Source organism: Oncorhynchus clarkii, chromosome 33 (assembly GCF_045791955.1).
Source record: "Oncorhynchus clarkii lewisi isolate Uvic-CL-2024 chromosome 33, UVic_Ocla_1.0, whole genome shotgun sequence".
Lineage (NCBI taxonomy): Eukaryota > Metazoa > Chordata > Actinopteri > Salmoniformes > Salmonidae > Oncorhynchus > Oncorhynchus clarkii.
Genome location: NC_092179.1, coordinates 8,007,815 through 8,031,486, shown reverse-complemented (window position 1 = coordinate 8,031,486; position 23,672 = coordinate 8,007,815). Strand labels below are relative to the sequence as shown.

Here is a 23,672-nt window from a genome sequence, read left to right as displayed (position 1 = left end):
TGACCCATTTTTGTCGGGGTTTGATATGACTGTCACGGAAGCAGGATATGGTATGGGCAAATATTCCGGTTTTTATCTTCCGTTCTGGTTGTAGTAACATTTTGAAGAAGTCACTGTTGTTCAACCAACCGCACTGTTGATAATTACTTTAGGCTACATTGTATAAGAGTGCGGTGTTCACATTTCTCCTTTGTTTTAGTTTTAGGTGGTAAGTTTACAATCAACTTTCGAACTATAGTCTATCGGGTATTTAATAGGCAGTAAGTAACCTGGCATTATTCCTGTTGGAGGACTGTCAATGGACACCAACAGCCTCGAATAGGCATAAACGACAAAACCAACATTCCCTATCTTGCTACACTGCCATATGTTAGAATATTGTTCTCACTGAATAATTTGACACTTGTTCTGACTCGTGGTTTGTTGTGGGCTGTCACTCACCGAACTGATCAGAAGCACACAAATATATTTACATTGACGTTTGACGAAAGGTAAACTATATGCCAGGAGTAGGTTGGTGATTTGATGTAGGCTATTCTAAGTGCAGCGACAGTCAGACGTGTTTGTGAGCTGGAATAGAAGGGTAGGCTAGATTTAGCGGGTTGAGGGTGTATCACTAGCCCGTTTTAAACCACCCTCTTTCTCTGGAGACGTGCCTTCCTGTTGCATAACGGCTCCCCCGTCCTCGCCCAACCGTATATATTTAATGGGTCCTTTTAGAATAGTTCAACTGAGGGAATGCTGGCCTCACTGGAATGGGAATCCTAGTGTTGTCACTGGACTGTCACTCGTTATTTAATCAACTGATATTGAAGGAAAGACGACACACAAAGAAAGTGAGACTTTCTAACCACTCAATTAAATTTTATTTGACCCATTATTTAACTAGGCAAGTCAGTTAAGAACAAATTCTTATTTACTATGACTGCCTACCCCGGCCAAACCCGGAAGACCCTGGGCCAGTTGTGCACTGCCCTATGGGACTCACAATCACGGCCGGCTGTGATACAGCCTGGATAACGCATGTCGTATTGAAACGAAGTGTGGGCCTACTTCACAAGGAAATTCCCCTTAGATCTCTCACTGGACTAAATTGAATGAAAGGGAAATAATTAAAAAAAAACACACACAATAACTAGTTACTCAATATTTGACCATACCATTCTGAACCAGTAGCTTAATTCTCTAGAGGAATCAGTCCATTCAAATGTGTTATTTCTATCACCTCCAGGTAATACATCACATATTACCCCTTATGTGTCAGACTCTGCAGAAGAGGCACTATATACAGTGGGGCAAAAAAGTATTTAGTCAGCCACCAATTGTGCAAGTTCTCCCACTTAAAAATATGAGAGGCCTGTAATTTTCATCATATGTACACTTCAACTATGACAGACAAAATGAGGGGAAAAAATCCAGAAAATCACATTGTAGGATTTTTAATGAATTTATTAGCAAATTATGGTGGAAAATAAGTATTTGGTCACCTACAAACAAGCAAGATTTCTGGCTCTCACAGACATGTAACTTCTTCTTTAAGAGGCTCCTCTGTCCTCCACTCGTTACCTGTATTAATGGCACCTGTTTGAACTTGTTATCAGTATAAAAGACACCTATCCACAACCTCAAACAGTCACACTGTTTGACTATGGCCAAGACCAAAGAGCTGTCAAAGGACACCAGAAACAAAATTGCAGAATTGCACCAGGCTGGGAAGACTGAATCTGCAATAGGTAAGCAGCTTGGTTTGAAGAAATCAACTGTGGGAGCAATTATTAGGAAATGGAAGACATACAAGACCACTGATAATCTCCCTCGATCTGGGGCTCCACACAAGATCTCACCCCGTGGGGTCAAAATGATCACAAGAACGGTGAGCAAAAATCCCAGAACCACACGGGGGGGACCTAGTGAATGACCTGCAGAGAGCTGGGACCAAAGTAACAAAGCCTACCATCAGCAAGGGCATTGAAGATGAAACGTGGCTGGGTCTTTCAGCATGACAATGATCCCAAACACACCGCCCAGGCAACGAAGGAGTGGCTTCGTAAGAAGCATTTCAAGGTCCTGGAGTGGCCTAGCCAGTCTCCAGATCTCAACCCCATAGAACATCTTTGGAGGGAGTTGAAAGTCTGTGTTGCCCAGCAACAGCCCCTAAACATCACTGCTCTAGAAGAGATCTGCATGGAGGAATGGGCCAAAATACCAGCAACAGTGTGTGAAAACCTTGTGAAGACGAAAATGTTTGACCTCTGTCATTGCCAACAAAGGGTATATAACAAAGTATTGAGATAAACTTTTGTTATTGGTTAAATACTTATTTTCCACCATAATTTGCAAATAAATTAATTAAAAATTCTACAATGTGATTTTTGTGGTTTTTTTTCTCTTATTTTGTCTGTCATAGTTGAAGTGTACCTATGATGAAAATTACAGGCCTCTCATCTCTTTAACGGGGAGAACTTGCACAATTGGTGGGTGACTAAATACTTTTTTGCCCCACTGTACATAAGGGATGTTCGGTAAATGCTGGTTCTGAGTCATGCTCTGGTGCCTGCTGGGCATAGAGGGGGTCAGTAGGGAATGCCTTCACACTCATCACACCCCAGAGAGGAGGTGAGGTACCATGGTAACGCGGCCAGGTGTGTGTGTGTGCCTAAAAGGCTCTCTCTCTCTCTCTCTCTCTCTCTCTCTCTCTCTCTCTCACACACCACAAACAAGGCTCTGCTCTCAAACGCACACAAATACACACACTGTCTGATGAAGGGATAAGAGTCTCTCTCTCTCAATTTCTTCTCTCTCAATGTCTTCTCTCTCTGCCCAGAGCTCCAATGGAGGCAAAGACTGTTAGTACAGAACTCTTTCTCTTCCCTCCCTGCCTGCAGTCATCTGATATCATGTTTACGTGTGGGTACTGTAGGCTACTGTAGGTGGATGTCTCTGCTCTAGTTAGGTTGGGCTATGCTTATTTACTGTCATCATGACACAGTACATTTCTGTGTGGACCAGAGTCCAATTAATATGAATAAGGGGCTGCATTTCTCAGTACCCGTCGGATCGTCCTGGAGAAATTGATTCTTGGCTTGGTGTAATAAAGCGCACCTAAATCTCATCAAATGTTATTTGTCGCGTGTGCTGAATACAACGGGGTGTAGACGTTACCGTGAAATGCTTACTTACAAGCCCTTAACCAACAATGCAGTTTTAAGAAAATACCCCCACCTCCCCCCAAAAAAGTAAGAGGTAAGAATAACAAATGATTAAAGAGCAGCAGTAAATCACAATTTACGAAACCTAACCGTTCCCGTAAAGTATTTCATTGTACTAGCACTGTATTCCCAATTCAGTGATTGGTTCTACCTCTGTATGAGTTAGAATGTATGAATTGTTCAGATATTGCATTATCTTGCTATTTCCGTGCATGGTACATACAGTTGAAGTCGGAAGTTTGCATACACTTAGGTGGGAGTCTTTAAAACTCGTTTTTCAACCACTCCACAATTTTTTTTTTGTTAACTATAGTTTTGGCAAGTCAATTGTGTCATGCAAAGTAAATGTCCTAAGTTATTTTTCCAACAATTGTTTACAGACAGATTATTTCACTTATAATTCACTGTATCACAATTCCAGTGGGTCAGAAGTTTACATACACTAAGTTGACTGTGCCTTTAAACAGCTTGGAAAATTCCAGAAAATTATGTCATGGCTTTAGAAGCTTCTGATAGGCTAATTGACATCATTTGAGTCAATTGGAGGTGTGCCTGTGGATGTATTTCAAGGCCTACCTTCAAACTCAGTGCCTCCTTGCTTGACATGAGAAAATACAAAGAAATCAGCCAAGACCTCAAGAAAAAATTCTGTGCCTCCACAAGTCTGGTTCATCTTTGGGAGCAATTTCCAAACGCCTGAAGATACCACGTTCATCTGTACAAACAATAGTACGCAAGTATAAACACCATGGGACCATGCAGCCGTCATACCACTCAGGAAGGAGACGCATTCTGTCTCCTAGAGATGAACATACTTTGGTGCGAAAAGTGCAAATGAATCCCAGAACAACAGCAAAGGACCTTGTGAAGATGCTGGAGGAAACGGGCACAAAGTATCTATATCCACAGTAAAACGAGTCCTATATCGACATAACCGAAAAGGCCGCTCAGCAACAAATGGGTCTTTCAAATGGACAATGACCCCAAGCATACTTCCAAAGTTGTGGCAAAATGGCTTAAGGACAACAAAGTCAAGATATTGGAGTGGCCATCACAAACCCTGACCTCAATCCTATAGAAAATTTGTGCGCAGAACTGAAAAAGTGTGTGCGAGGAGGAGGCCTACAAACCTGACTTATTTACACCAGCTCTGTCAGGTGGAAGGGGCCAAAATTCCCCCAACGTATTGTGGGAAGCTTGCGGAAGGCTACCCGAAATGTTTGACCCAAATTAAACAATTGAAAAGCAATGCTACCAAATACTAATTGAGTATGTAAACTTCTGACCCACTGGGAATGTGATGAAATAAATACAAACTGAAATAAATTATTCTCTGGTATTATTCTGCCATTTCACATTCTAAAAATAAAGTGGTGATCCTAATTGACCTAAAACAGGGAATTTTTACTAGGATTAAATGTCAGGAATTATGAAACTGAGTTTAAATGTATTTGGCTCAGGTGTATGTGAACTTCCGACTTCAACTGTACGTCTGATTTGTTTTGTCTGGCTGGTTGTCTCTGTGATACTGTAGTTATTGTGTGGTTCCCTGTTGTACCACTCGTGTGGTGTCTGGCTGCGTTTATGGTAATCTGTAGTGTCTGGTTTTCTCAGCGCTTGTTCAGGGATGTGTCTAATCAGTGATGGGAGCACAGGTGTCAGAGTTTAAGGCCTCATTACCTCTCTGATTGAAGAGGAGGGCAGGGGGGCACCACAGGGACCAGTGGTACCATGACATGCTAGGGTTCATAGCGGGGCCCAATCTCCCCTTTTCTCACACCTTTCTCTCGCTTGTTCCTTTCTTCCCCTCTCTTTTTCCTGGATACCTGTCAATGTGTCTGTCCCCTCTCCCTGTCTCTTTCCCCCTCTCTCCTGGTGTTTTCTCTTCCTGCCAGTGTGTAACTGACTCTGACTGCGTCCTTAGATGTCAGATATTCCATCTCGTCTCTGTGGGACAGCCACTCTTCTTATCAACACAACTGTCACCAATTGGCTGACTTAATGACAGCCACTATTATCAATCCAAAAGTTTTGTGGTAGTTTTTTCTTATGTCTCTGGGAAGTTGACAACTAGAGTTAGCGGAATTGCTAAGTAGCGTTAGCACAATGACTGGCTTGCAAAACTTCCTCTAACTTCCTTCATGTTGGATGCAGAGACATAAATAACGGATACTTAAATATATATTTTTGTAAGGGGGCACTGGCCCAGCAAGCTTTCCCTGACTCTGGGTTAGATTTGCAGATTTCTAATTAAAAATGTTTATTGACATTTTGGTATTTGGAGAACAAAACGTGGCTTTCCTATCCCTGAGGTTGTGCTCTGTTTCAGCCCAAAACTCCCCCAAACAACAGTCTCTTAGGGAGTAGGGGAGGGTAAGCGTTGAGAAATAATCAGGCATGGTTAACCTGAAGTGAACTCAAATGGCATCCACAAGTTCATCTGACGCTGGGGAAGTAGATAAAGGGCTTCATTGCTCGACTTTGGACAGAAACTAAGCAAACTGTCCCTCGCCCCACTTTCCTCTCAAATTCATATTTTAACCAATGTCTGGATGTCAGTTAGGCTACTTCATAGTGTTAAAATGTTTCTCCTCTGGCTGTTGGAACAAAATGATTTCTCTCTCTCTCCTCTCTAAAGGCTTGGCAGCCTCTCCTGTAGCCTGTCTGCCTGCTTTGTTTATGGAACTGAATGATGGCCTTTAATTTGAAATGGAAAGTAAGATTGAGAGTGGAAACATGGCTCTAGCTGTGGGTCGCCTTGGACATCTTTCAGGTGACAGTCACAGGGTTATTGATGATGGCCAGTTTGGGGCCTGGATGATGCCAGATATTCATTAGCTAAGGGGCAGTTTGAAAGTTACTGTGGGGGGCATGAACACAACCAGTCACAATGTTTTAGTCTGATTAGGCTACTTCATATGTCTCCTGTAGGCATGCGCACGTACATCCAGAATATAATTCCAGCATCCTCAAAATGACTTGACAACCTGTTTATGTGAGTAAAGTACATGTCAGATAACAACTATCACGATATCAGGGGAAAGCATGCCATTTTATTAGGCGACAGATGAAATAATGATGAACTTCACAGGGCGGTCTTATTCTGATGACATGATGATCGATGCTTGGCTGCAGTTTTGACAAGTAAATGATATTGCGCTTTTGTCCGGAACAGCCTTATTCTAAAATTGTTTCCCCCCCCTCAAATCTAGACATAATAACCGTAATGACAAAGCAAAAACAGGTTTGTATACATTCTTGCAAATGTATTTAAAAGAAATATCACATTTACATAAGTATTCAGACCCTTTACTCAGTTGTTGAAACATCTCTTGGCAGCGATTACAGCCTCGAGTCTTCTTGAATATCTCCCAGTCCCTGCCGCTGGAAACTATCCCACAGCATGATGCTGCCTACACCATGCTTCACTGTAGGGATGGTGCCTGGTTTCCTCCAGACGTTACACTTGGCATTCAGGTCAAAGAGTTCAATCTTGGCTTCATCAGACCAGAGAATCTTCTTTTTCATGGTCTGAGAGTCCTTTAGGTGCCTTTTTGGCATGCTCCAAGCTAGGTGTCATGTGCCTTTTTACTGAGGAGTGGCTTCTGCCTGGCCACTGTACCATAAAGGCCTGATTTGGTGGAGTGCTGCGGAGATGGTTGTCCTTCTGGAAGGTTTTCCCATCTCCACAGAGGAACTCTGGAGCTCTGTCAGAGTGACCATTGAGTTCTTGGTCACCTCCCTGACAAAGGGCCTTCTCCCCCGATTGCTCAGTTTGGCCGGGCTACCAGTTCTAGGAAGAGTTTTTGTGATTTCAAACTAATTCCATTTAAGAATGAATGAAGGCCAAAGTGTTATTGGGGACCTTCAATTCCGCAGAGATTTTTTTTTTGGTACGCTACCCAAATTCCTTCGACCTCATGACTTGGTTTTTGCTCTGACATCCAATGTCAACAGTGGGACCTTACATGGACAGGTGTGTGTGTGTGTGTGTGTGTGCCTTTCCAAATCATGTGTCCAGTCAATAGAATTTACCACAGGTGGACTCCAAGTTGTAGAAACATCTGAAGGATGATCAATGGAAACAGGATGCACCTGAGCTCAAATTCGATTCTCATAGCAAAGGCTCTGAATACTTATGTAAATAAGTTATTTCTGTTTTTTTTATTTATTTTTAATACATTTACAAAATGTCTAAACCTGTTTTTTTTGCTTTGTCATTATGGGGTATTGTGTGTAGATTGAGGAACGTTTTAATTAATCAATTTTAGAATAAGACTAACATAATAAAATGTGGAGAAGGGGTCTGAATACTTTCTGAATACACTGTATGTAATTGTACATGTACTTATGTGCAAATTAGAGACCACAGTTGAAAGTCCCTGAGTTTATTGTGCAATCATGGTAACTTTTTAAGATCTTTGTACTGTGTGTGTGTGTGTGTATATATATATATATATATATATACATACAGTTGAAGTTTACATACACCTTACGCCAAATACATTTAAACTCAGTTTTTCACAATTCCTGACATTTAATCCTAGTAAAAATTCCCTGTCTTAGGTCGGTTGGGATCACCACTTTATTCTAAGAATGTGAAATATCAGAATAATATAAGATAATTATTTCAGCTTTTATTTCTTTCATCACATTCCCAGTGGGTCAGAAGTTTACATACACTCAATTAGTATTTGGTAGCATTGCTTTTAAATTGTTTAATTTGGGTCAAACATTTTGGGTAGCCTTCCACAAGCTTCCCACAATAAGTTGGGTGAATTTTGGCCCATTCCTCCTGACAGAGCAGGTGTAACTGAGTCAGGTTTGTAGGCCTCCTTCCTCGCATACACTTTTTCAGTTCTCCCCACACATTTTCTAAAGGATTGAGGTCCGGGCTTTGTGATGGCCACTCCAATACCTTGACTTGGTTGCCCAGAAGCCATTTTGCCACAACTTCGGAAGTATGCTTGGGGTCATTGTCCATTTGGAAGACCCATTTGTGACCAAGCTTTAACTTCCTGACTGATGTATTAAGATGTCGCTTCAATATATCCACATAATTTTCCTCCTTCATGATGCCATCTATTTTGTGAAGTGCACCAGTCCCTCCTGCAGCAAAGCACCCCCACAACATGATGCTGCCACCACTGTGCTTCACGGTTGGGATGGTGTTCTTCGGCTTGCAAGTCTCCCCCTTTTTCCTCCAAACATAATGCTGGTCATTATGGCCAAACAGTTCTATTTTTGTTTCATCAGACCAGAGGACATTTCCCCAAAAAGTACGATCTTTGTCTCCATGTGCAGTTGCAAACCGTAGTCTGGCTTCTTTTGGTGGTTTTGGAGCAGTGGCTTCTTCCTTTCTGAGCGGCCTTTCAGGTTATGTCGACATAACTGTGGATGTAGATACTTTTGTACCTGTTTTCCTCCAGCATCTTCACAAGGTCCTTTGCTGTTGTTCTGGGATTGATGAGCACTTTTCTCACCAAAGTACGTTCATCTCTAAGAGACAGAACTCGTCACCTTCCTGAGCGGTATGACGGCTGCGTGGTCCCATGGTGTTTATACTTGCGTACTATTGTTTGTACAGATGAACGTGGTACCTTCAGGCGTTTGGAAATTGCTCTCAAGGATGAACCAGACTTGTGGAGGTCAAGAAAAAAAATTCTGGCGGTCTTGGCTGATTTCTTTGTATTTTCTCATGTTAGGCAAAGAGGCACGGAGTTTGAAGGTTGGTGTTGAAATACATCCACAACCATGATATTGCCATGATAAGCGCCCGAAGTCGGTATGTTTTTTGTTTATTGGTTGTGTGGTACTTTGGCACAGAAACCTGTTGGTGGAAAATGTGTTGAATATATTTGATACAATTCTACATATGGCATCAAAATGTTGAACATCTGATTTTCCCCTAGTTGATCATTGCCTGCTCTAATCGTAGTGTAGGCCTAATGAAACAGGCAGGGAGACTGAGCTCGTCCATGGTGGTCAGCAAACCCTCATCCTTCTGGCCCTTGGCCCTGCTAGGGATTGCCTGTGCCACAAAAGCATGCTGGAGCGGCAAATTTCATATCCACATTTTATATACACAGGGTCTCTACAGCTATTGTTATTTGTGGTCGTAAACGTTACAAGTACAAGGTGAGGGTAATATAAAAAAATAAAAATGTGAACTGTCCCTAATTCACTTAAATTCTGTCTCAAGGGCAATGCCATTGGTTGAATGGTGCATCTTAATATTCTGTCCTTGTCTCTTTTTATTTGTTTGCACTAAATTGAGAAGACCGGATTGGGGAGACCAGAATGGAGGAAGCAAAGTGTGTGAGCTAAGTTACTCACTTTAGACCTGTCCCGGACACACAGATCACCATGGACAAAGGAATGGGAGGCAACGAGGAACCTGGATCACATGGTACTGGATGATTTGAGGCAGGCAGAGCATTCCAATATCCAATAGCCATGCATGCTCGCAGGCATAAAACATGTGCACAACAGAAGCGCACACACACATACACACACACATTTTATTGGCTCCAACCCAACAGTCACAAGTGAAAAGAGTGAATCGTCTTTATCTCCAACAAACTTTTTGAAAAGCAACTGGTTCTATCTTACTCCCGGGCTGGAGATAGGCTATTCGTCTAGAAATTATAGATCCACATCTGTCTGTTTTAATGACAGAAACCCAACAACATTCAACTAGTTCCTCTCTTGTCTTGAAGGTTCTTGTTGGTGCTTTGGTTCCCTCTTTGACTCTAGGAAGTGATTGTATTGCCCTTTTGGACCCATAAAGATAAGCTAATGGCTTGTATTGGAGAAGTGACAAAAGTGTCTGGCTGGATTGAGCTGAGACAGGGACCATGCTGTGACCTGGTTCAATACAACTCAGAGAAAGACAAAGATACAATGGAGGATTCGCACATAGGAGAGGAGGATGAAAAGAGAGCGAAAGACCAATGGACATTTGGCTGGAACTGTGGGAGCTGAATGGATTTTGGAAGACCTTACAGGAGCAAAGTAATCCGTGGGATTTGCAATTTGGTTGAAAGTGTGTGGAGCTGAAATGAAATTGGAAGACATGGTCTCTGAGCGTGGGTAATGGCCAGTGAGGTGTGTGTGTGTGGCAAGGTCCTGCCATGTAATCTGGTTTGGGTCTGCTTGGGGAGTCTAGCGCACCTCGTCAAGATCCACACACTGAGGAAATGACTTGACTGCTCCCAATACCCTGAGCTTTGAGGAGATTTTCTACATGGCTGGGTAAAAAATTCCACAGAATTGTGTGTAATTTGCGTGTTGTGTGTGTGTGTGTAATCAGTAGAGCAGGGAATTGCCAGGGACCTCACGATACAATATTATCACAATGCTTAGGTGCTGATAGATTGTGTATTGTGATTCTGTATGTATTGCGGTTCCATACTGTGATTTTATTGTGATGGAATGTTCTAAACACATTGCTCACTGTGTCTGCTGTTTGAGAAAACAAGTTTTGATCAGTCAGGAAACTTAAAGTGGTGAAAACATGTTAGCTTGGCTCACTGTTTTAAAATAAGAGAGAACAAGCTATAGGATAAAAAAAATACAGGAGTTTTGGAACAGGTACAGCCAACGCTAGCTAACATTACCTACAGTGACAATATAAAAAATTGCGATATGTAACTGTCGATTTTTGTTTTTCACCCAGCACTAGTAATCTGTGCTTCTTTGCGTCCATGTTCGTTGTTAAACCACAGAAAGCAATGCTGTGACTCATTTGGATTTGGTTTTCCTCTTTCTCTCTCATTTCAATTAAATTCAAAGGGCCAATATTGTTTACTTTGCCAAACCAAGTACAATAAACACAAATGAGAAGAAACAAACAACAAAACAAAAAAGGATTAGAATTTACACTGAACAAAAATCCAAACGCAACAGGTAGCGTTGGTTCCATATTTCATGAGTTGAAATAAAAGATCCCAGAAGTTTTTCATAAGAACAAAAAGCTTATTACTCTCAAATGTTGTGCACAAATGTGTTTACATTCCTGTGTTAGTGAGCATTTCTCCTTTGCCGACATAATCTATCCTCCTGACAAATGTGGCATAACAAGAAGCTGATTAAACAGCATGATCATTACACAGGTGCCGTCAACTCATGTTTCAGCATGATAATGCTTAAGGATTTCTATACAATTCCTGGAAGATGAAAATGTCCCCAGTTCTTCCATGGCCTGCATACTCACAAGACATGTCACCCATTGAGCATGTTTGGGATGCCTTGGATTAAGGCTGAGCGATTACGGCCTTACTTTTTGCAATGAACACTGATCTGGCTTTCAGGTCTGTCTATTAAAAATGCCCTTTTTTGTTACAAATTTAACCATGCACAATGCACATTCACTAATAGTGTAGCAGGCATTATAGATAATTAACACCGGTCTCATAAACAATCTCTCAAGCAAAAGCCCACATGCTAGTGAGTAGCCAGCTAATATTTATATTTCAAGTTTAGCCAACTGGGATCTAGGTATAATTCCACAAGCTCTGAATTCAGCTAACAAGGCAAAACAGTTGTTATGAACACACCCTTCTGTCCGTCTCCCACTGTTTTGAACAGCATGCTAACCTGTCCACTTTGTTCAGATGTTGAAATCAAGTGGCCTACCTTATATCTCAGATTGAGAACGAGTTGCCAATTCCTTATATAATTGTTTCATGCTTATTGCGCATTTATAAATAACAGACTAAACAACTAGTATAACCATCTTTATTTGACCAAAATACTGCTAGCGATGCGTGGTACTGTAATGCAATGCGCGTGTCCCAACAGAATGAATGTTCATTGGTACATTTAGTAGTGTCTGCTCGAAGTTTGAGGAGATGAAACAGAGTATGGTTAAAAACCTCTTAAGGATTGTACTGTTTAATAAATAAATAAAATTGAGCTTAAAATGACATACCCAAATCTAACTGCCTGTAGCTCAGAACCTGAAGCAAGGATATGCATATTATTGATACTATTTGAAAGGAAACACTTTGAAGTTTGTGGAAATGTGACATGAATGTAGGAGAATATAACACGTTAGATCTGGTAAAAGATAATACAAACAAAAAAACATGTTTTCTTTTTTTTTGTTGTACCATCTTTGAAAACAAATGTAAGAGAGGTCATTTATAATATTGCAGTTTAGGAGCAATTTAGATTTTGGCAGCAGTGTTAGTGCAAAGTTTCAGATTGATCCAGTGAAGCATGGACAACATTTTCTATCAAGTCTGCCCAAATGTGCCAAATTTGTCAAATGATACATGTTCAAGTACATAACTATAGAGAACATACAAAAATGATATGGTAATAAAATTTAGGTTTACACACTCCCAGGAATGTCATACACAATGGATAATTAGCTTCCCTACAGAAAATACACTAACCTTCACACATCTAGATTGCCAGGCGTGGTGCGTGTGGGACCAGAGACCGCAGGGGTTCAAACTGTAGAACCCAGTTCCTACATTTTGAACATAAAAATAGATTTTATCAAACAAAACTATGCTAAATTTTATCTCTGGGACCTTCAGGATGACAAATCAGCAAGAGGTGAATGTTTCAAACCAGTTGCCGTGATAAGTGTTTTGTTGTGCACTCTCCTCAAACATTAGCATGGTATTTTTTTCAACGTAATATCTACTATAAATTGGACAGTACATAAGAAGGAAGTCTGTACATAATACAATTAATCCAAGACATGCATCCTGTTTGCAATAAGGCGAGTGGGAAAGCTGCCGTTACTGTCAATATTACTCGCCAACGTGCAATCATTGGAAAATAAATTAGACAAGGTATGATCACGAATATCCTACCAACGGGACATCAAAAACTGTAATATCCTATGTTTCACGGAATCGTGCCTGAATGATGACATGGATATTCAGCTAGCGGGATATACGCTGCACCGGCAAGATAGAACCGCACACTTCGGTAAGAAGAGGGGTGGTGGTCTGTGCGTATTTGTAAACAACAGCTGGTGCACAACATCTAAGGAAGTCTCTAGATTTTGCTCGCCTGTAGTAGAGTATCTTGTGATAAAATGCAGACCACAATATTTGCCTAGAGAGTTTTCAGCTATACTTTTCGTGGCTGTTGATTTACCACCACAGACGGATGCTGGCACTAAGACCGCACTTAGTTAGCTGTATAAGGGAATAAGCAAAAAGGAAACTGCTCACCCAGAGGTGGTGCTCCTAGTGGCCGGAGACTTTAATGCAGGGAAACTTAATTCAGTTCTACCTAATTTATATCAACATGTTAAATGCGCAACCAGAGGGAAAATAAAATTCTAGCTCACCTGTACTCCACACACAGAGACGTGTACAAAGCTCTCCCTCGTCCTCCATTTTTGGTAAATCCGACCACAATTCTATCCTCCTGATTCCTGCTTACAAGCAAAAATGAAAGCAGGAAGCAAAAAAAGTGGTCAGGTGAAGCAGATGCTAAACTACAGGACTGTTTTGCTATCACAGACTGGAACATGTTCTGGGATTCTTGCGATGGAATTGAGGAGCACACCACATCAGTCACTGGCTTTATCAATAAGTGCATCGAGGACGTCGTCTCCACAATGACTGTACGTACATACCCCAACCAGAAGCCATGGATTACAGGAAACATTCGCACTGAGCTAAAGGGTAGAGCTGCCGCTTTCAAGGTGCGGGACTCTAACCCGGAATCTTATAAGGAATCCTGCTATGCCCTCCGACGAACCATCAAACAGGCAAAGTGCCAATACACGGCTAAGATTGAATCGTACTACACTGGCTCTGACACTCGTCTTATGTGGCAGGGCTTGCAAACTATTACAGACAAAGGGAAGCACAGTCAGATGAGCTAATTATCTTCTATGCTCGCTTCGAGGCAAGTAACACTGAGGCCTGCATGAGAGCATCAGCTGTTCCGGACGACAGTGTGATCACGTTCTCCGTAGCCTACATGAGTAAGACCTTTTAAACAGGTCAACATTCACAAGGCTGCGGGGCCAGACGGACTACCAGGATGTGTGCTTCGGGCATCTGCTGACAAACTCGCAGGTGTCTTCACTGACATTTTCAACATGTCCCTGATTTGAGTCTGTAATAGCAACATGTTTCAAGCAGACCACTATAGTCCCTGTGCCCAAGAACACAAAGGCAACCTGCCTAAATGACGACAGACCCGTAGCACTCACGTCCGTAGGCATGAAGTGCTTTGAAAGGCTGATAATGGCTCACATCAACACCATTATCCCAGAAACCCTAGACCCACTACAATTTGCAAACAGATCCACAGATGATGCAATCTCTATTGCACTTCACACCACCCTTTCCCACCTGGACAAAATTGACTACAGCTCAGCGTTCAACACCATAGTACCCTCCAAAGCTCATCAATAAGCTAAGGATCCTGGGGCTAAACACCTCCCTCTGCAATTTGATCCTGGACTTTCTGACAGGCCGCCCCCAGGTAGTGAGGATAGGTAGCAACACATCTGCCACTCTGATCCTCAACACTGGATCCCCTCAGGTGTGCATGCTCAGTCCCCTCCTATACTCCCTGTTCACCCATGACTGCATGGCCTGGCACGACTCAACACAATCATTAAGTTTGCAGACGACAACAGTGGTAGGCCTGATCACCGACAGCGACGAGACCGCCTATAGGGAAGAGGTCCTGGCCATGTGGTGCCCAAATAACAACCTATCCCTTGCGTAACCAAGACTAAGGAGATGATTGTGGACTACAGGAAAAGGAGGACCGAGCACGCTCCCATTCTCATCAACGGGGCTGTAGTGGAGCAGGTTGAGAGCGTCAAGTTCCTTGGTGTCCATATCACCAACAAATTGGAATGGTCCAAACACACCAAGACAGTCGTGAGGAGGGCACGACAAAGCCTATTCCCCAACAGCAAACTAAAAAGACTTGGCATGGGTCCCTAGATTCTCAAAAGGTTCTACAGCTGCGACATCGAGACCATCCTGGTTGTATCACTGCCTGGTACGGCAATTACAGAGGGTAGTGCGTACGGCCCAGTACCACACTGGGGATAAGCTGCCTGCCATCCAGGACCTCTACACCAAGCGGTGTCAGAGGAAGGCCCTAAAAATTGTCAAAGACCTCAGCCACCCCAGTCATAGACAGTTCTCTCTACTACCGCATGGCAAGCAGTACCGGAGTGCCAAGTCTAGGACAAAAAGGCTTCAACAGTTGTTGTTTTTTACCACCAAACCATAAGACTCCTCAACAGGTAATCAAAATGGCTACTAGGACTATTTTGCATTGTGCCCCTCCCACCCCCGACCAACCAGTGCCCCCACACATTGGCTAACTGGGCTTTCTGCATTCTGTCCTGCCACCCACCAACCCCTCTTTTACGCTACTGCTACTCTCTGTTCATCATATATGCATAGTCACTTTAACCTTATCTACATGTACATACTACCTCAATCAGCCCGACTAACCGGTGTCTGTATAAAGCCTCACTACTGTTTTTATTTCTTTACTTACCTGTTGTTCACCTAATACCTTTTTTTGCACTGTTGGTTAGAGCCTGTAAGTAAGCATTTCACCTGTTGTATTCGGCGCACGTGACAAATAAACTGATTTGATTTATCAAGATGAAAATCTGTAGAGTTGATATAGTAGTGCAGCTCTGTCACAGGCTCACTATCAGTGTAGGGGAAATACTACTGTGACTTTCTGCATTACACTCGCATGCATGCGACATGCACATGCACAACCACATGCTCACAAAAACACACTCACACTTGCACACACACAACCACAAAGCCGTGCTGCTCATTGTAGCAGTCAACTTCACATGGAGCCATTTTGACATGGACCTCATTTAGATCGATTTCCTGCTTCTCTCCAGGGGGTAATTTCAGGCCTCAAACATTACATGGCTACCAGTGTGTGATTAGTCAATTAAGTATTCTATAGGTTTGAGTTTATTTTATTTTTACAGGGACAGTGCACATTAATCAACGTTTCAGTAAAAGTGCCGGTTTTAGTCAGCCAGCTAATTTTCAACCGTAGTCCCTGGGCAGGTTATTAAAAACAATTGCAATATAGACAATCATTGAGCAGTGAGGACACGCAGAGCAACATAGGACAAGCAAGGCGTAGCATACAGACAGAGCAACATAGAACAAAAAGCAGCAAGACAAAATTCATACAACACCTAGTGTAAACTCAGCAAAAAAAGAAACGTCCCTTTTTCAGGACGCTGTCTTTTCAAAAATAATTTGTTAAAATACAAAACTTCACACATCTTCATTGTGTAGGGTTTTAACACTGTTTCCCATGCTTGTTAAATAAACCATAAACAATTTTATGAACATGCACCTGTGGAACGGTCGTTAAGACACTAACAGCTTACAGATTGAAGGCAATTAAGGTCACAGTTATGAAAACTTACAACACTAAAGAGGCCTTTCTACTGACTGAAAAACACCAAAAGAAAGATGCCCAGGGTCCCTGCTCATCTGCCTGAATGTGCCTTAGGCATGCTGCAAGGAGGCATGAGGACTGCAGATGTGGCCAGGGCAATACATTGCAATGTCTGTAATGCGAGATGCCTAAGACAGCGCTACAGGAAGACGGGATGGACAGCTGATCATCCTCGCAGTGGCAGACCACGTGTAACAACACCTGCATAGGATCGGTACATCCGAACATCACACCTGTGGGACAGGTTCTTCATGGCAACAACAACTGCCAGAGTTACACCAGCAAAGCATAATCCCTCCATCAGTGCTTAGACTGGAGGCTGGACTGAGGGCCTGTTGTAAGACAGGTCCTCACCAGACATGAGCAACAACGTCGCCTATGGGCACAAACCCACCTTCGCTAGACCAGAACAGGACTAGATAGGACTGGCAAAAGGTGCTCTTCACTGACAAGTCGTGGTTTTGCCTCACCAGGGGTGATGGTCAGATTCGCGTTTATTGTCAAAGGAATGAGCATTACACCGAGGCCTGTACTCTGGAGCGGGATCGATTTTGGAGGTGGAGGGTCCGTCATGGTCTGGGGCGGGGTCTCACAGCATCATCGGACTGAGCTTGTTGTCATTGCAGGCAATCTCACCGCTGTGTGTTACAGGGAAGACCTCCTCCCACATGTGGTACCCTTCCTGCAGGCTCATCCTGACATGACCCTCCAGCATGACAATGCTACCAGCCATACTGCACGTTCTGTGCATGATTTCCTGCAAACAGGAATGTCAGTGTTCTGCCATGGCCAGCGAAGAGCCCGGATCTCAATCCCATTGAGCACGTCTGGGACCTGTTGGATCGGAGGGTGAGGGCTAGGGCCATTTTCCCCCCCAGAAACGTCCGGGAACTTGCAGGTGCCTTGGTGGAAGAGTGGGGTAACATTTCAAAGCAAGAACTGGCAAATCTGGTGCAGTCCATGAGGAGATGATGCACTGCAGAACTTAATGCAGCTGGTGGCCACACCAGATACTGACTTACTTTTGATTTTGACCCCCAGGGACACATTATTCCATTTATGTTAGTCACATGTCTGTGGAACTTGTTCAGTTTATGTCTCAGTTGTTGAATCTTATGTTCATACAAATATTTACACCATGTTAAGTTAGCTGAAAATAAACTGACAGTGATGACGTTTCTTCTTTTGCTGAGTTAATGTGCAGAAATGGGTAGTATTTCTGTTACATGCATTTGAAATACGTATTTTAATTACTTCTGAGTATTTTGTCATTTGAATTACACTGAATACAAGCATTTTGTACAGTGCATTCAGAAAGTATAGTCCCCTTCACTTTACAGCCTTATTCTAAAATTGATTAAATTGTTTTTTTTCTCATCAATCTACACACAATACCCCATAATGATGAAGCAACAGGTTTAGACAACTGTATAAAAACTGAAATATTACATTTACTTAAGTATTCAAACCCTTTTACTCTGTTGAATCACATTTTGGCTGTGATTACAGCTTTAAGTCTTATTGGGTATGACGCTACAAGTTTAGCACAACTGTATTTGGGGAATTTCTCCCATTCTTCTCTGCAGATCGTCTCAAGTTCTGTCAGGCTGGATGGAGAGTGTCGCTGCACAGCTATTTTCAAATCTCTCCAGAGATGTTCAATCAGCTTCAAGTCCGGGCTCTGGCTGGGCCACTCAAGGACATTTGTCCCAAAGCCACTCCTGCGTTGTCTTGGCTCTGTGTTTGTGTGCTGAGCCTGTGTGCTTAGCTGAACCTTTGCCCCAGTCTAAGGTCCTGCTGCTGTAAAACATAGGGATAGTATTGGCCAGGTGATGAGCGGTGCCTTGTTTCCTCCAGACGTGACGCTTGGCATTCAAGCCAAAGAGTTCAATCTTGGTTTCATCAAACCAGAAACTCTTGTTCCTCATGGTCTGAGAATCCTTTAGGTTCCTTTTGGCAAACGCAAGTGGGCTGGTATGTGCCTTTTTACTGAGGAGTGGCTTCCGTCAGGCCACTCTACCATAATGGCCTGATTTTTGGAGTGCTGCAGAGATGATTGTCCTTCTGGAAGGTTCTCCCATCGCCAGAGAGGAACTCTGGAGCTCTGTCAGAGTGACCATCTGCATCTTGGTCACCTCCCTTACCAAGGCCCTTCTCCCCCGATTACTCAGTTTGGCCAGGCAGCCAGCTCTTGGTGGTGCCAAAATTCTTCCATTTAAGAATGATGGAGGCCACTGTGTTCTTGGGGACCTTTAATGCTGCAGAACTTTTTTTGGTACCCTTTCCCAAATCAGTGCCACGACACAATCCTGTCTCTGAGCTATACAGACAATTCCTTTGACCTCGGGGCTTGGCTTTTGCTCTAACATGCACTGTCAACAGTGAGACCTTATATTGACAGGTGTGTGTGCCTTTTCCAAATCATGTCCAATCAATTGAATTTACCACAGGTGGATTCCAATCAAGTTGTAGAAACTTCTCAAGGATGATCAATGGAAAAAGGATGCACCTGATCTCAATTTCGAGTCTCACAGCAAAGAGTCTGAATACTTCTGTTTCTGTGTTTTATTTTAAATACATTTGCAAAAAATTCTAGAAACATATGTTCACTTTCTCATTGTGGTATTGTGTGTTGATTGAGAATTTGTATTTATTTAATACATTTTAGAATAAGGCTGTAAAGTAACAAAATGTGGAAAATGTAAACGGGTCTGAATTCGGGATGCACAATATTTTCGGTGAACATATTGTAATCAGCCGATATTAGCTAAAAATGCCAACATCGGTATCAGCCTCGACATCTAGTTTAATGCCGATGTGGAAAACCGGTCAAAGCTGACGTGCATACCTATATAACGTACACTACCATTCAGTTTGGGGTCACTTAGAAATGTCCTTGTTTTTGAAAGAAAAGCTACTTTTTTTTGTCATTTAAAAAAAAAAAACATTCAAATTTGATCAGAAGTACAGTGTAGACATGGTTAATGTTGTAAATGACTTGTGGCTGGAAACAGCTGATATACAAATCTAAGTTTTGAGGTGTTCAGATCACAAAGGAGAAAATTAGTGAGACGTAGAATAAAGGAGTGCTGGAGGAGAGCTTGATGCCATCTGTCAAGCAGGGTGGAGGCAATGTGATGGTCTGGGGGTGCTTTGGTGGTGGTGAAGTGTACAGGGTAAAAGGGATCTTGAAGAAGGAAGGCTATCACTCCATTTTGCAACGCCATGCCATGCCCTGTGGACGGGGCTTAATTGGTGCCAATTTCCTCCGACAACAGGACAATGACCCAAATCACAGCTCCAAACTATGCAAGAACTATTTAGGGAAGAAGCAGTCAGATGGAATTCTGTCTATTATGGAGTGGCAGTCACAGCTATTGGATCTCAACCCTATTGAGCTGTTGTGGGAGCAGCTTGACCGTATGGAACGTGAGAAGTGCCCATCAAGCCAATCCAACTTGTGGGAGGTGCTTCAGGAAGCATGGGGTGAAATCTCTTCAGATTACCTCAACAAATTGATAACTAGAATGCCAAAGGTCTGCAAGGCTGTACTTGCCGCAAATGGAGGATTCTTTGACGAAAGCAAAGTTTTGAAGGACACAAATTATTTCAATTAAATCTCATGATTTATAACCTTGTCAATGTCTTGACTATATTTCCTATTCATTTTGCAACTCATTTCATGTAAGTTTTCATGGAAAACAAGGACCTCAAACAAGTGACCCCAATCTTTTGAAAGTTTGCTGACGTAATGAAGCAAAGTTAAAACTTTGCACTTCACGTGCAACACAGCATTCCTAACCTAGCCCACAATGTCTGCTGTGTGGATTCAGCAGTCATTTTTGAAAGGGTAAGAACATTTTCAGCCTGACAACTGTCGAAATCCATTAATGCCAAGATAATAGAATTCATTGCCCTTGACAATCAACCATTCTCTGTCGTGGGTGATGATGGAGTTGCACGGTAACGTTAATAGCGTCACTTCTATTAGCTTTCCCGACATACTATGGAACGCCGTTTGTGTCTTTGCGTGTCAAAACAGATACACGTTAAATAACACTATTTGACACGTCAAATAAGCTTTTAATTTGACACGTAAATAACAGTTATTTTATAGAATGTTGTGTGTTCTGAATTTGCGCGTGCAAGCCAAGCGTCACCACTACTATCAGTAGCAATGATTTTTAGGAATCCTTGTGAGTGGGTATTAGCCAGGTAACGATTTGATGTTTGCCTATTGAAGTTGAACTTCAGTTCATGAAAATAAATACCTAGCCAGCTACTTAACCCTGTTGCCCAAAGCAAATGTTATAAGCAGCCAGCTAGCATCGTCTGGCTAGTGATGTTCGACCGGACCTAGACATGTGTTGTGAAGCTAGCCACAATAAAGATTAGGCACAATAGTGGAATTTGCCTTCAAAATAAAAGTACCTATTTGAAAGTGGTGCAGAAGGTTACAATTGGTGGAATCATGCCATATTTAGACAAGGTAATGTTAAACAATGAAATGGGGTATCCGTCTACTCTGTGACACCCACAGAACACAACTGAAGAGTTTACGCAAATATTTGCCTTGTAGCTTTTATCGCGGGACTGTGACTGTGTGAAATCACCTCCCCAGTCAGACTATTGTGTGTATTGATATTCATATTGCACTGTACAGCTTTACCTAAGGATTGGGGATCAATGAAATGGTGCATCAGTCTACTCAATACCCAAGATATTTTTTCCCAACGTCCTCAGAGGTATCAGACTCCAAAACATCCATGCAGTATTGTTTTTCCTCTGGAATAGTATTCAATACACACAGGTTGACAATAAATGTGGCTCAATTCACAGTTGTTTCAGAGTCCCCCAACAAGAGCTACGACGCTAATGTTCTCTGGGTGCCACTGAGTAGACCGATACACCATGTCATTGAGCCACAATCCATAGGTAAGGCTGTACAATGAAATAAGTAGGCCCCCAATGCAATTCTAAAGTATAATACATCCAGTGTGATTTCAACAGATTTTGTCAAATTAACAAATTGTCTTTTGTTGATTTTATATAACCACATTCCAACCTCATTTAGCATGATTTATTCAATGATGGCATAATTCTACTATTTGTATTCATTTGCATCACTGAAAATGACATACTTTTATTTTGTAGGCTAGCTGCAAAGTCCACTATTGCTCTCCATCCAACCTCACTGAGCTCGAGCTGTTTTGCAAGGAGGAATGGGAAAAAATGTCAGTCTCTCGATGTGCAAAACTGATAGAGACATACCCCAGGTGACTTACAGCTGTAATCGCAGCAAAAGGTGGCGCTACAAAGTATTAACTTAAGGGGGCTGAATAATTTTGCACGCCCAATTTTTCAGTTTTTTATTTGTTAAAAAAGTTTGAAATATCCAATAAATGTCGTTCCACTCCCTGATTGTGTCCCACTTGTTGTTGATTCTTCACAAAAAAATACAGTTTTATATCTTTATGTTTGAAGCCTGAAATGTGGCAAAAGGTCGCAAAGTTCAAGGGGGCCGAATACTTTCGCAAGGCACTGTAGTTAGCTAGCTGAAACAGATAGTAAAACTACAATGTTTTTGGGGAAGAATATTGTTTGCATCCATGAGCTAGCTAGCTTTTTTTTTATGACCAGCACTCTAGGTGCGCGAGACAACTTTACCAGCATCCTAGTATATGAATCGTTGTGACATATGAAATGCGAGTGATTGTGTAATAACTACGCAAAAAAATGAATGAACACGTTAAATTATTGTGTTTCATATTCAGGTCCTGATTGTCAAATAGTGTTAATTGACGTATCTTTCTTGACACGCAAAGACCCAAACGGCGTTCCGTAGAAATCCTAGTTGAGAATGAAACGACTGAACAAATGAATAACGAAACAGCACAGCAAGTGAAAGAAATAGGTTTTGATGGGGACATATGTAAATGCCAACAAAAGGAAAATATCGGTATCGGCCAAAAATGTAATATCGGTGCATCAGTACTCGGAATGCTTTTTGAATGCACTGTATACAAGTATTTTGCAGTTTATTTTGATTATATTGATCTTTATGGTCATTTCTATCTGTATTTTATACATTTATACGGCTATGACAGAGCCTGAACTCGAACCCAGAATCTCTAGACTTAGACAACTGCGCCACTCGGGAGGCCGTACAGTCAAATCTAAATGAAGAAGGTACACTGTATATATTCACCTATTTGTTTCTGGATCAGGATCTTTCTGAATGTGCAGGTAGGTAGGTAATGCTATGTTGTTAAGATTAGGATCCCAGCACCATGTTCACTACTACAACAGGGAGAAGGAATCCCACAGCTTGAGTGTTTTGTTCTTTGATACTGCAGCTGTATGGAAGCACAGATTTACAATTTGAATTAGAATCGGCACGTGTGTGTGTGTGTGTGTGTGTGTGTGTGTGTGTGTGTGTGTTTGGCAGTCCCGTTTCCTTCCATGGTGGCTGGATCTAGTTCAGTGTGATGGATGTGATTCTCTGTGGATCCGTTATCCAGGCCACACCGGGAAGGGCGAAGGAAGGGAAAGAGAGGAAAGGCCCTCTGTGGGATCTCACTTTGTTCTGAGAACCACCCCAAGGAGAGGAGACGGGAGAGGGAGGAGATGGCGAGGATACGAAAGGAGAGGAGAAAATGTGAGAGGAAAGGAGAGTGTTTGCTCACATTTTCCGTCTTTCCTCATTTCCTCTCCCCTCTCCTTTTCTTGTCCTCTCTCCATGCAGTGACAGTGTTACTCATGGCCACAGATCATGACCAGCAGGACAGTAATATCCCTGGTTAAGTCCCAGTTTCACAGACCAATGGCTGCTGTTGTATTGTTCTTTATTTCTAATTCTGAACGACCTTTTCTCCCTCTACTTGGCTGTAACTGTACTGTGTGTGACTTCACCATTCCATCGGGTAAAATCTATTTCTCGAGTAGCACGGTAGAGGATGATGGGTAACGTAGGTCCGGGGCCTGGCACATGTGGTCTGGCACATGTTCAGC

General features: G+C 42.3%; 1 protein-coding gene across 2 annotated transcripts in view; it reads left to right on the top strand.

Annotated features, from left to right (window-relative positions):
* LOC139392515 (copine-8) overlaps positions 1–23,672 on the top strand; it is a 129,265-nt gene that overhangs the window by 228 nt on the left and 105,365 nt on the right. The gene's annotated exons all lie outside the window — the stretch shown is intronic.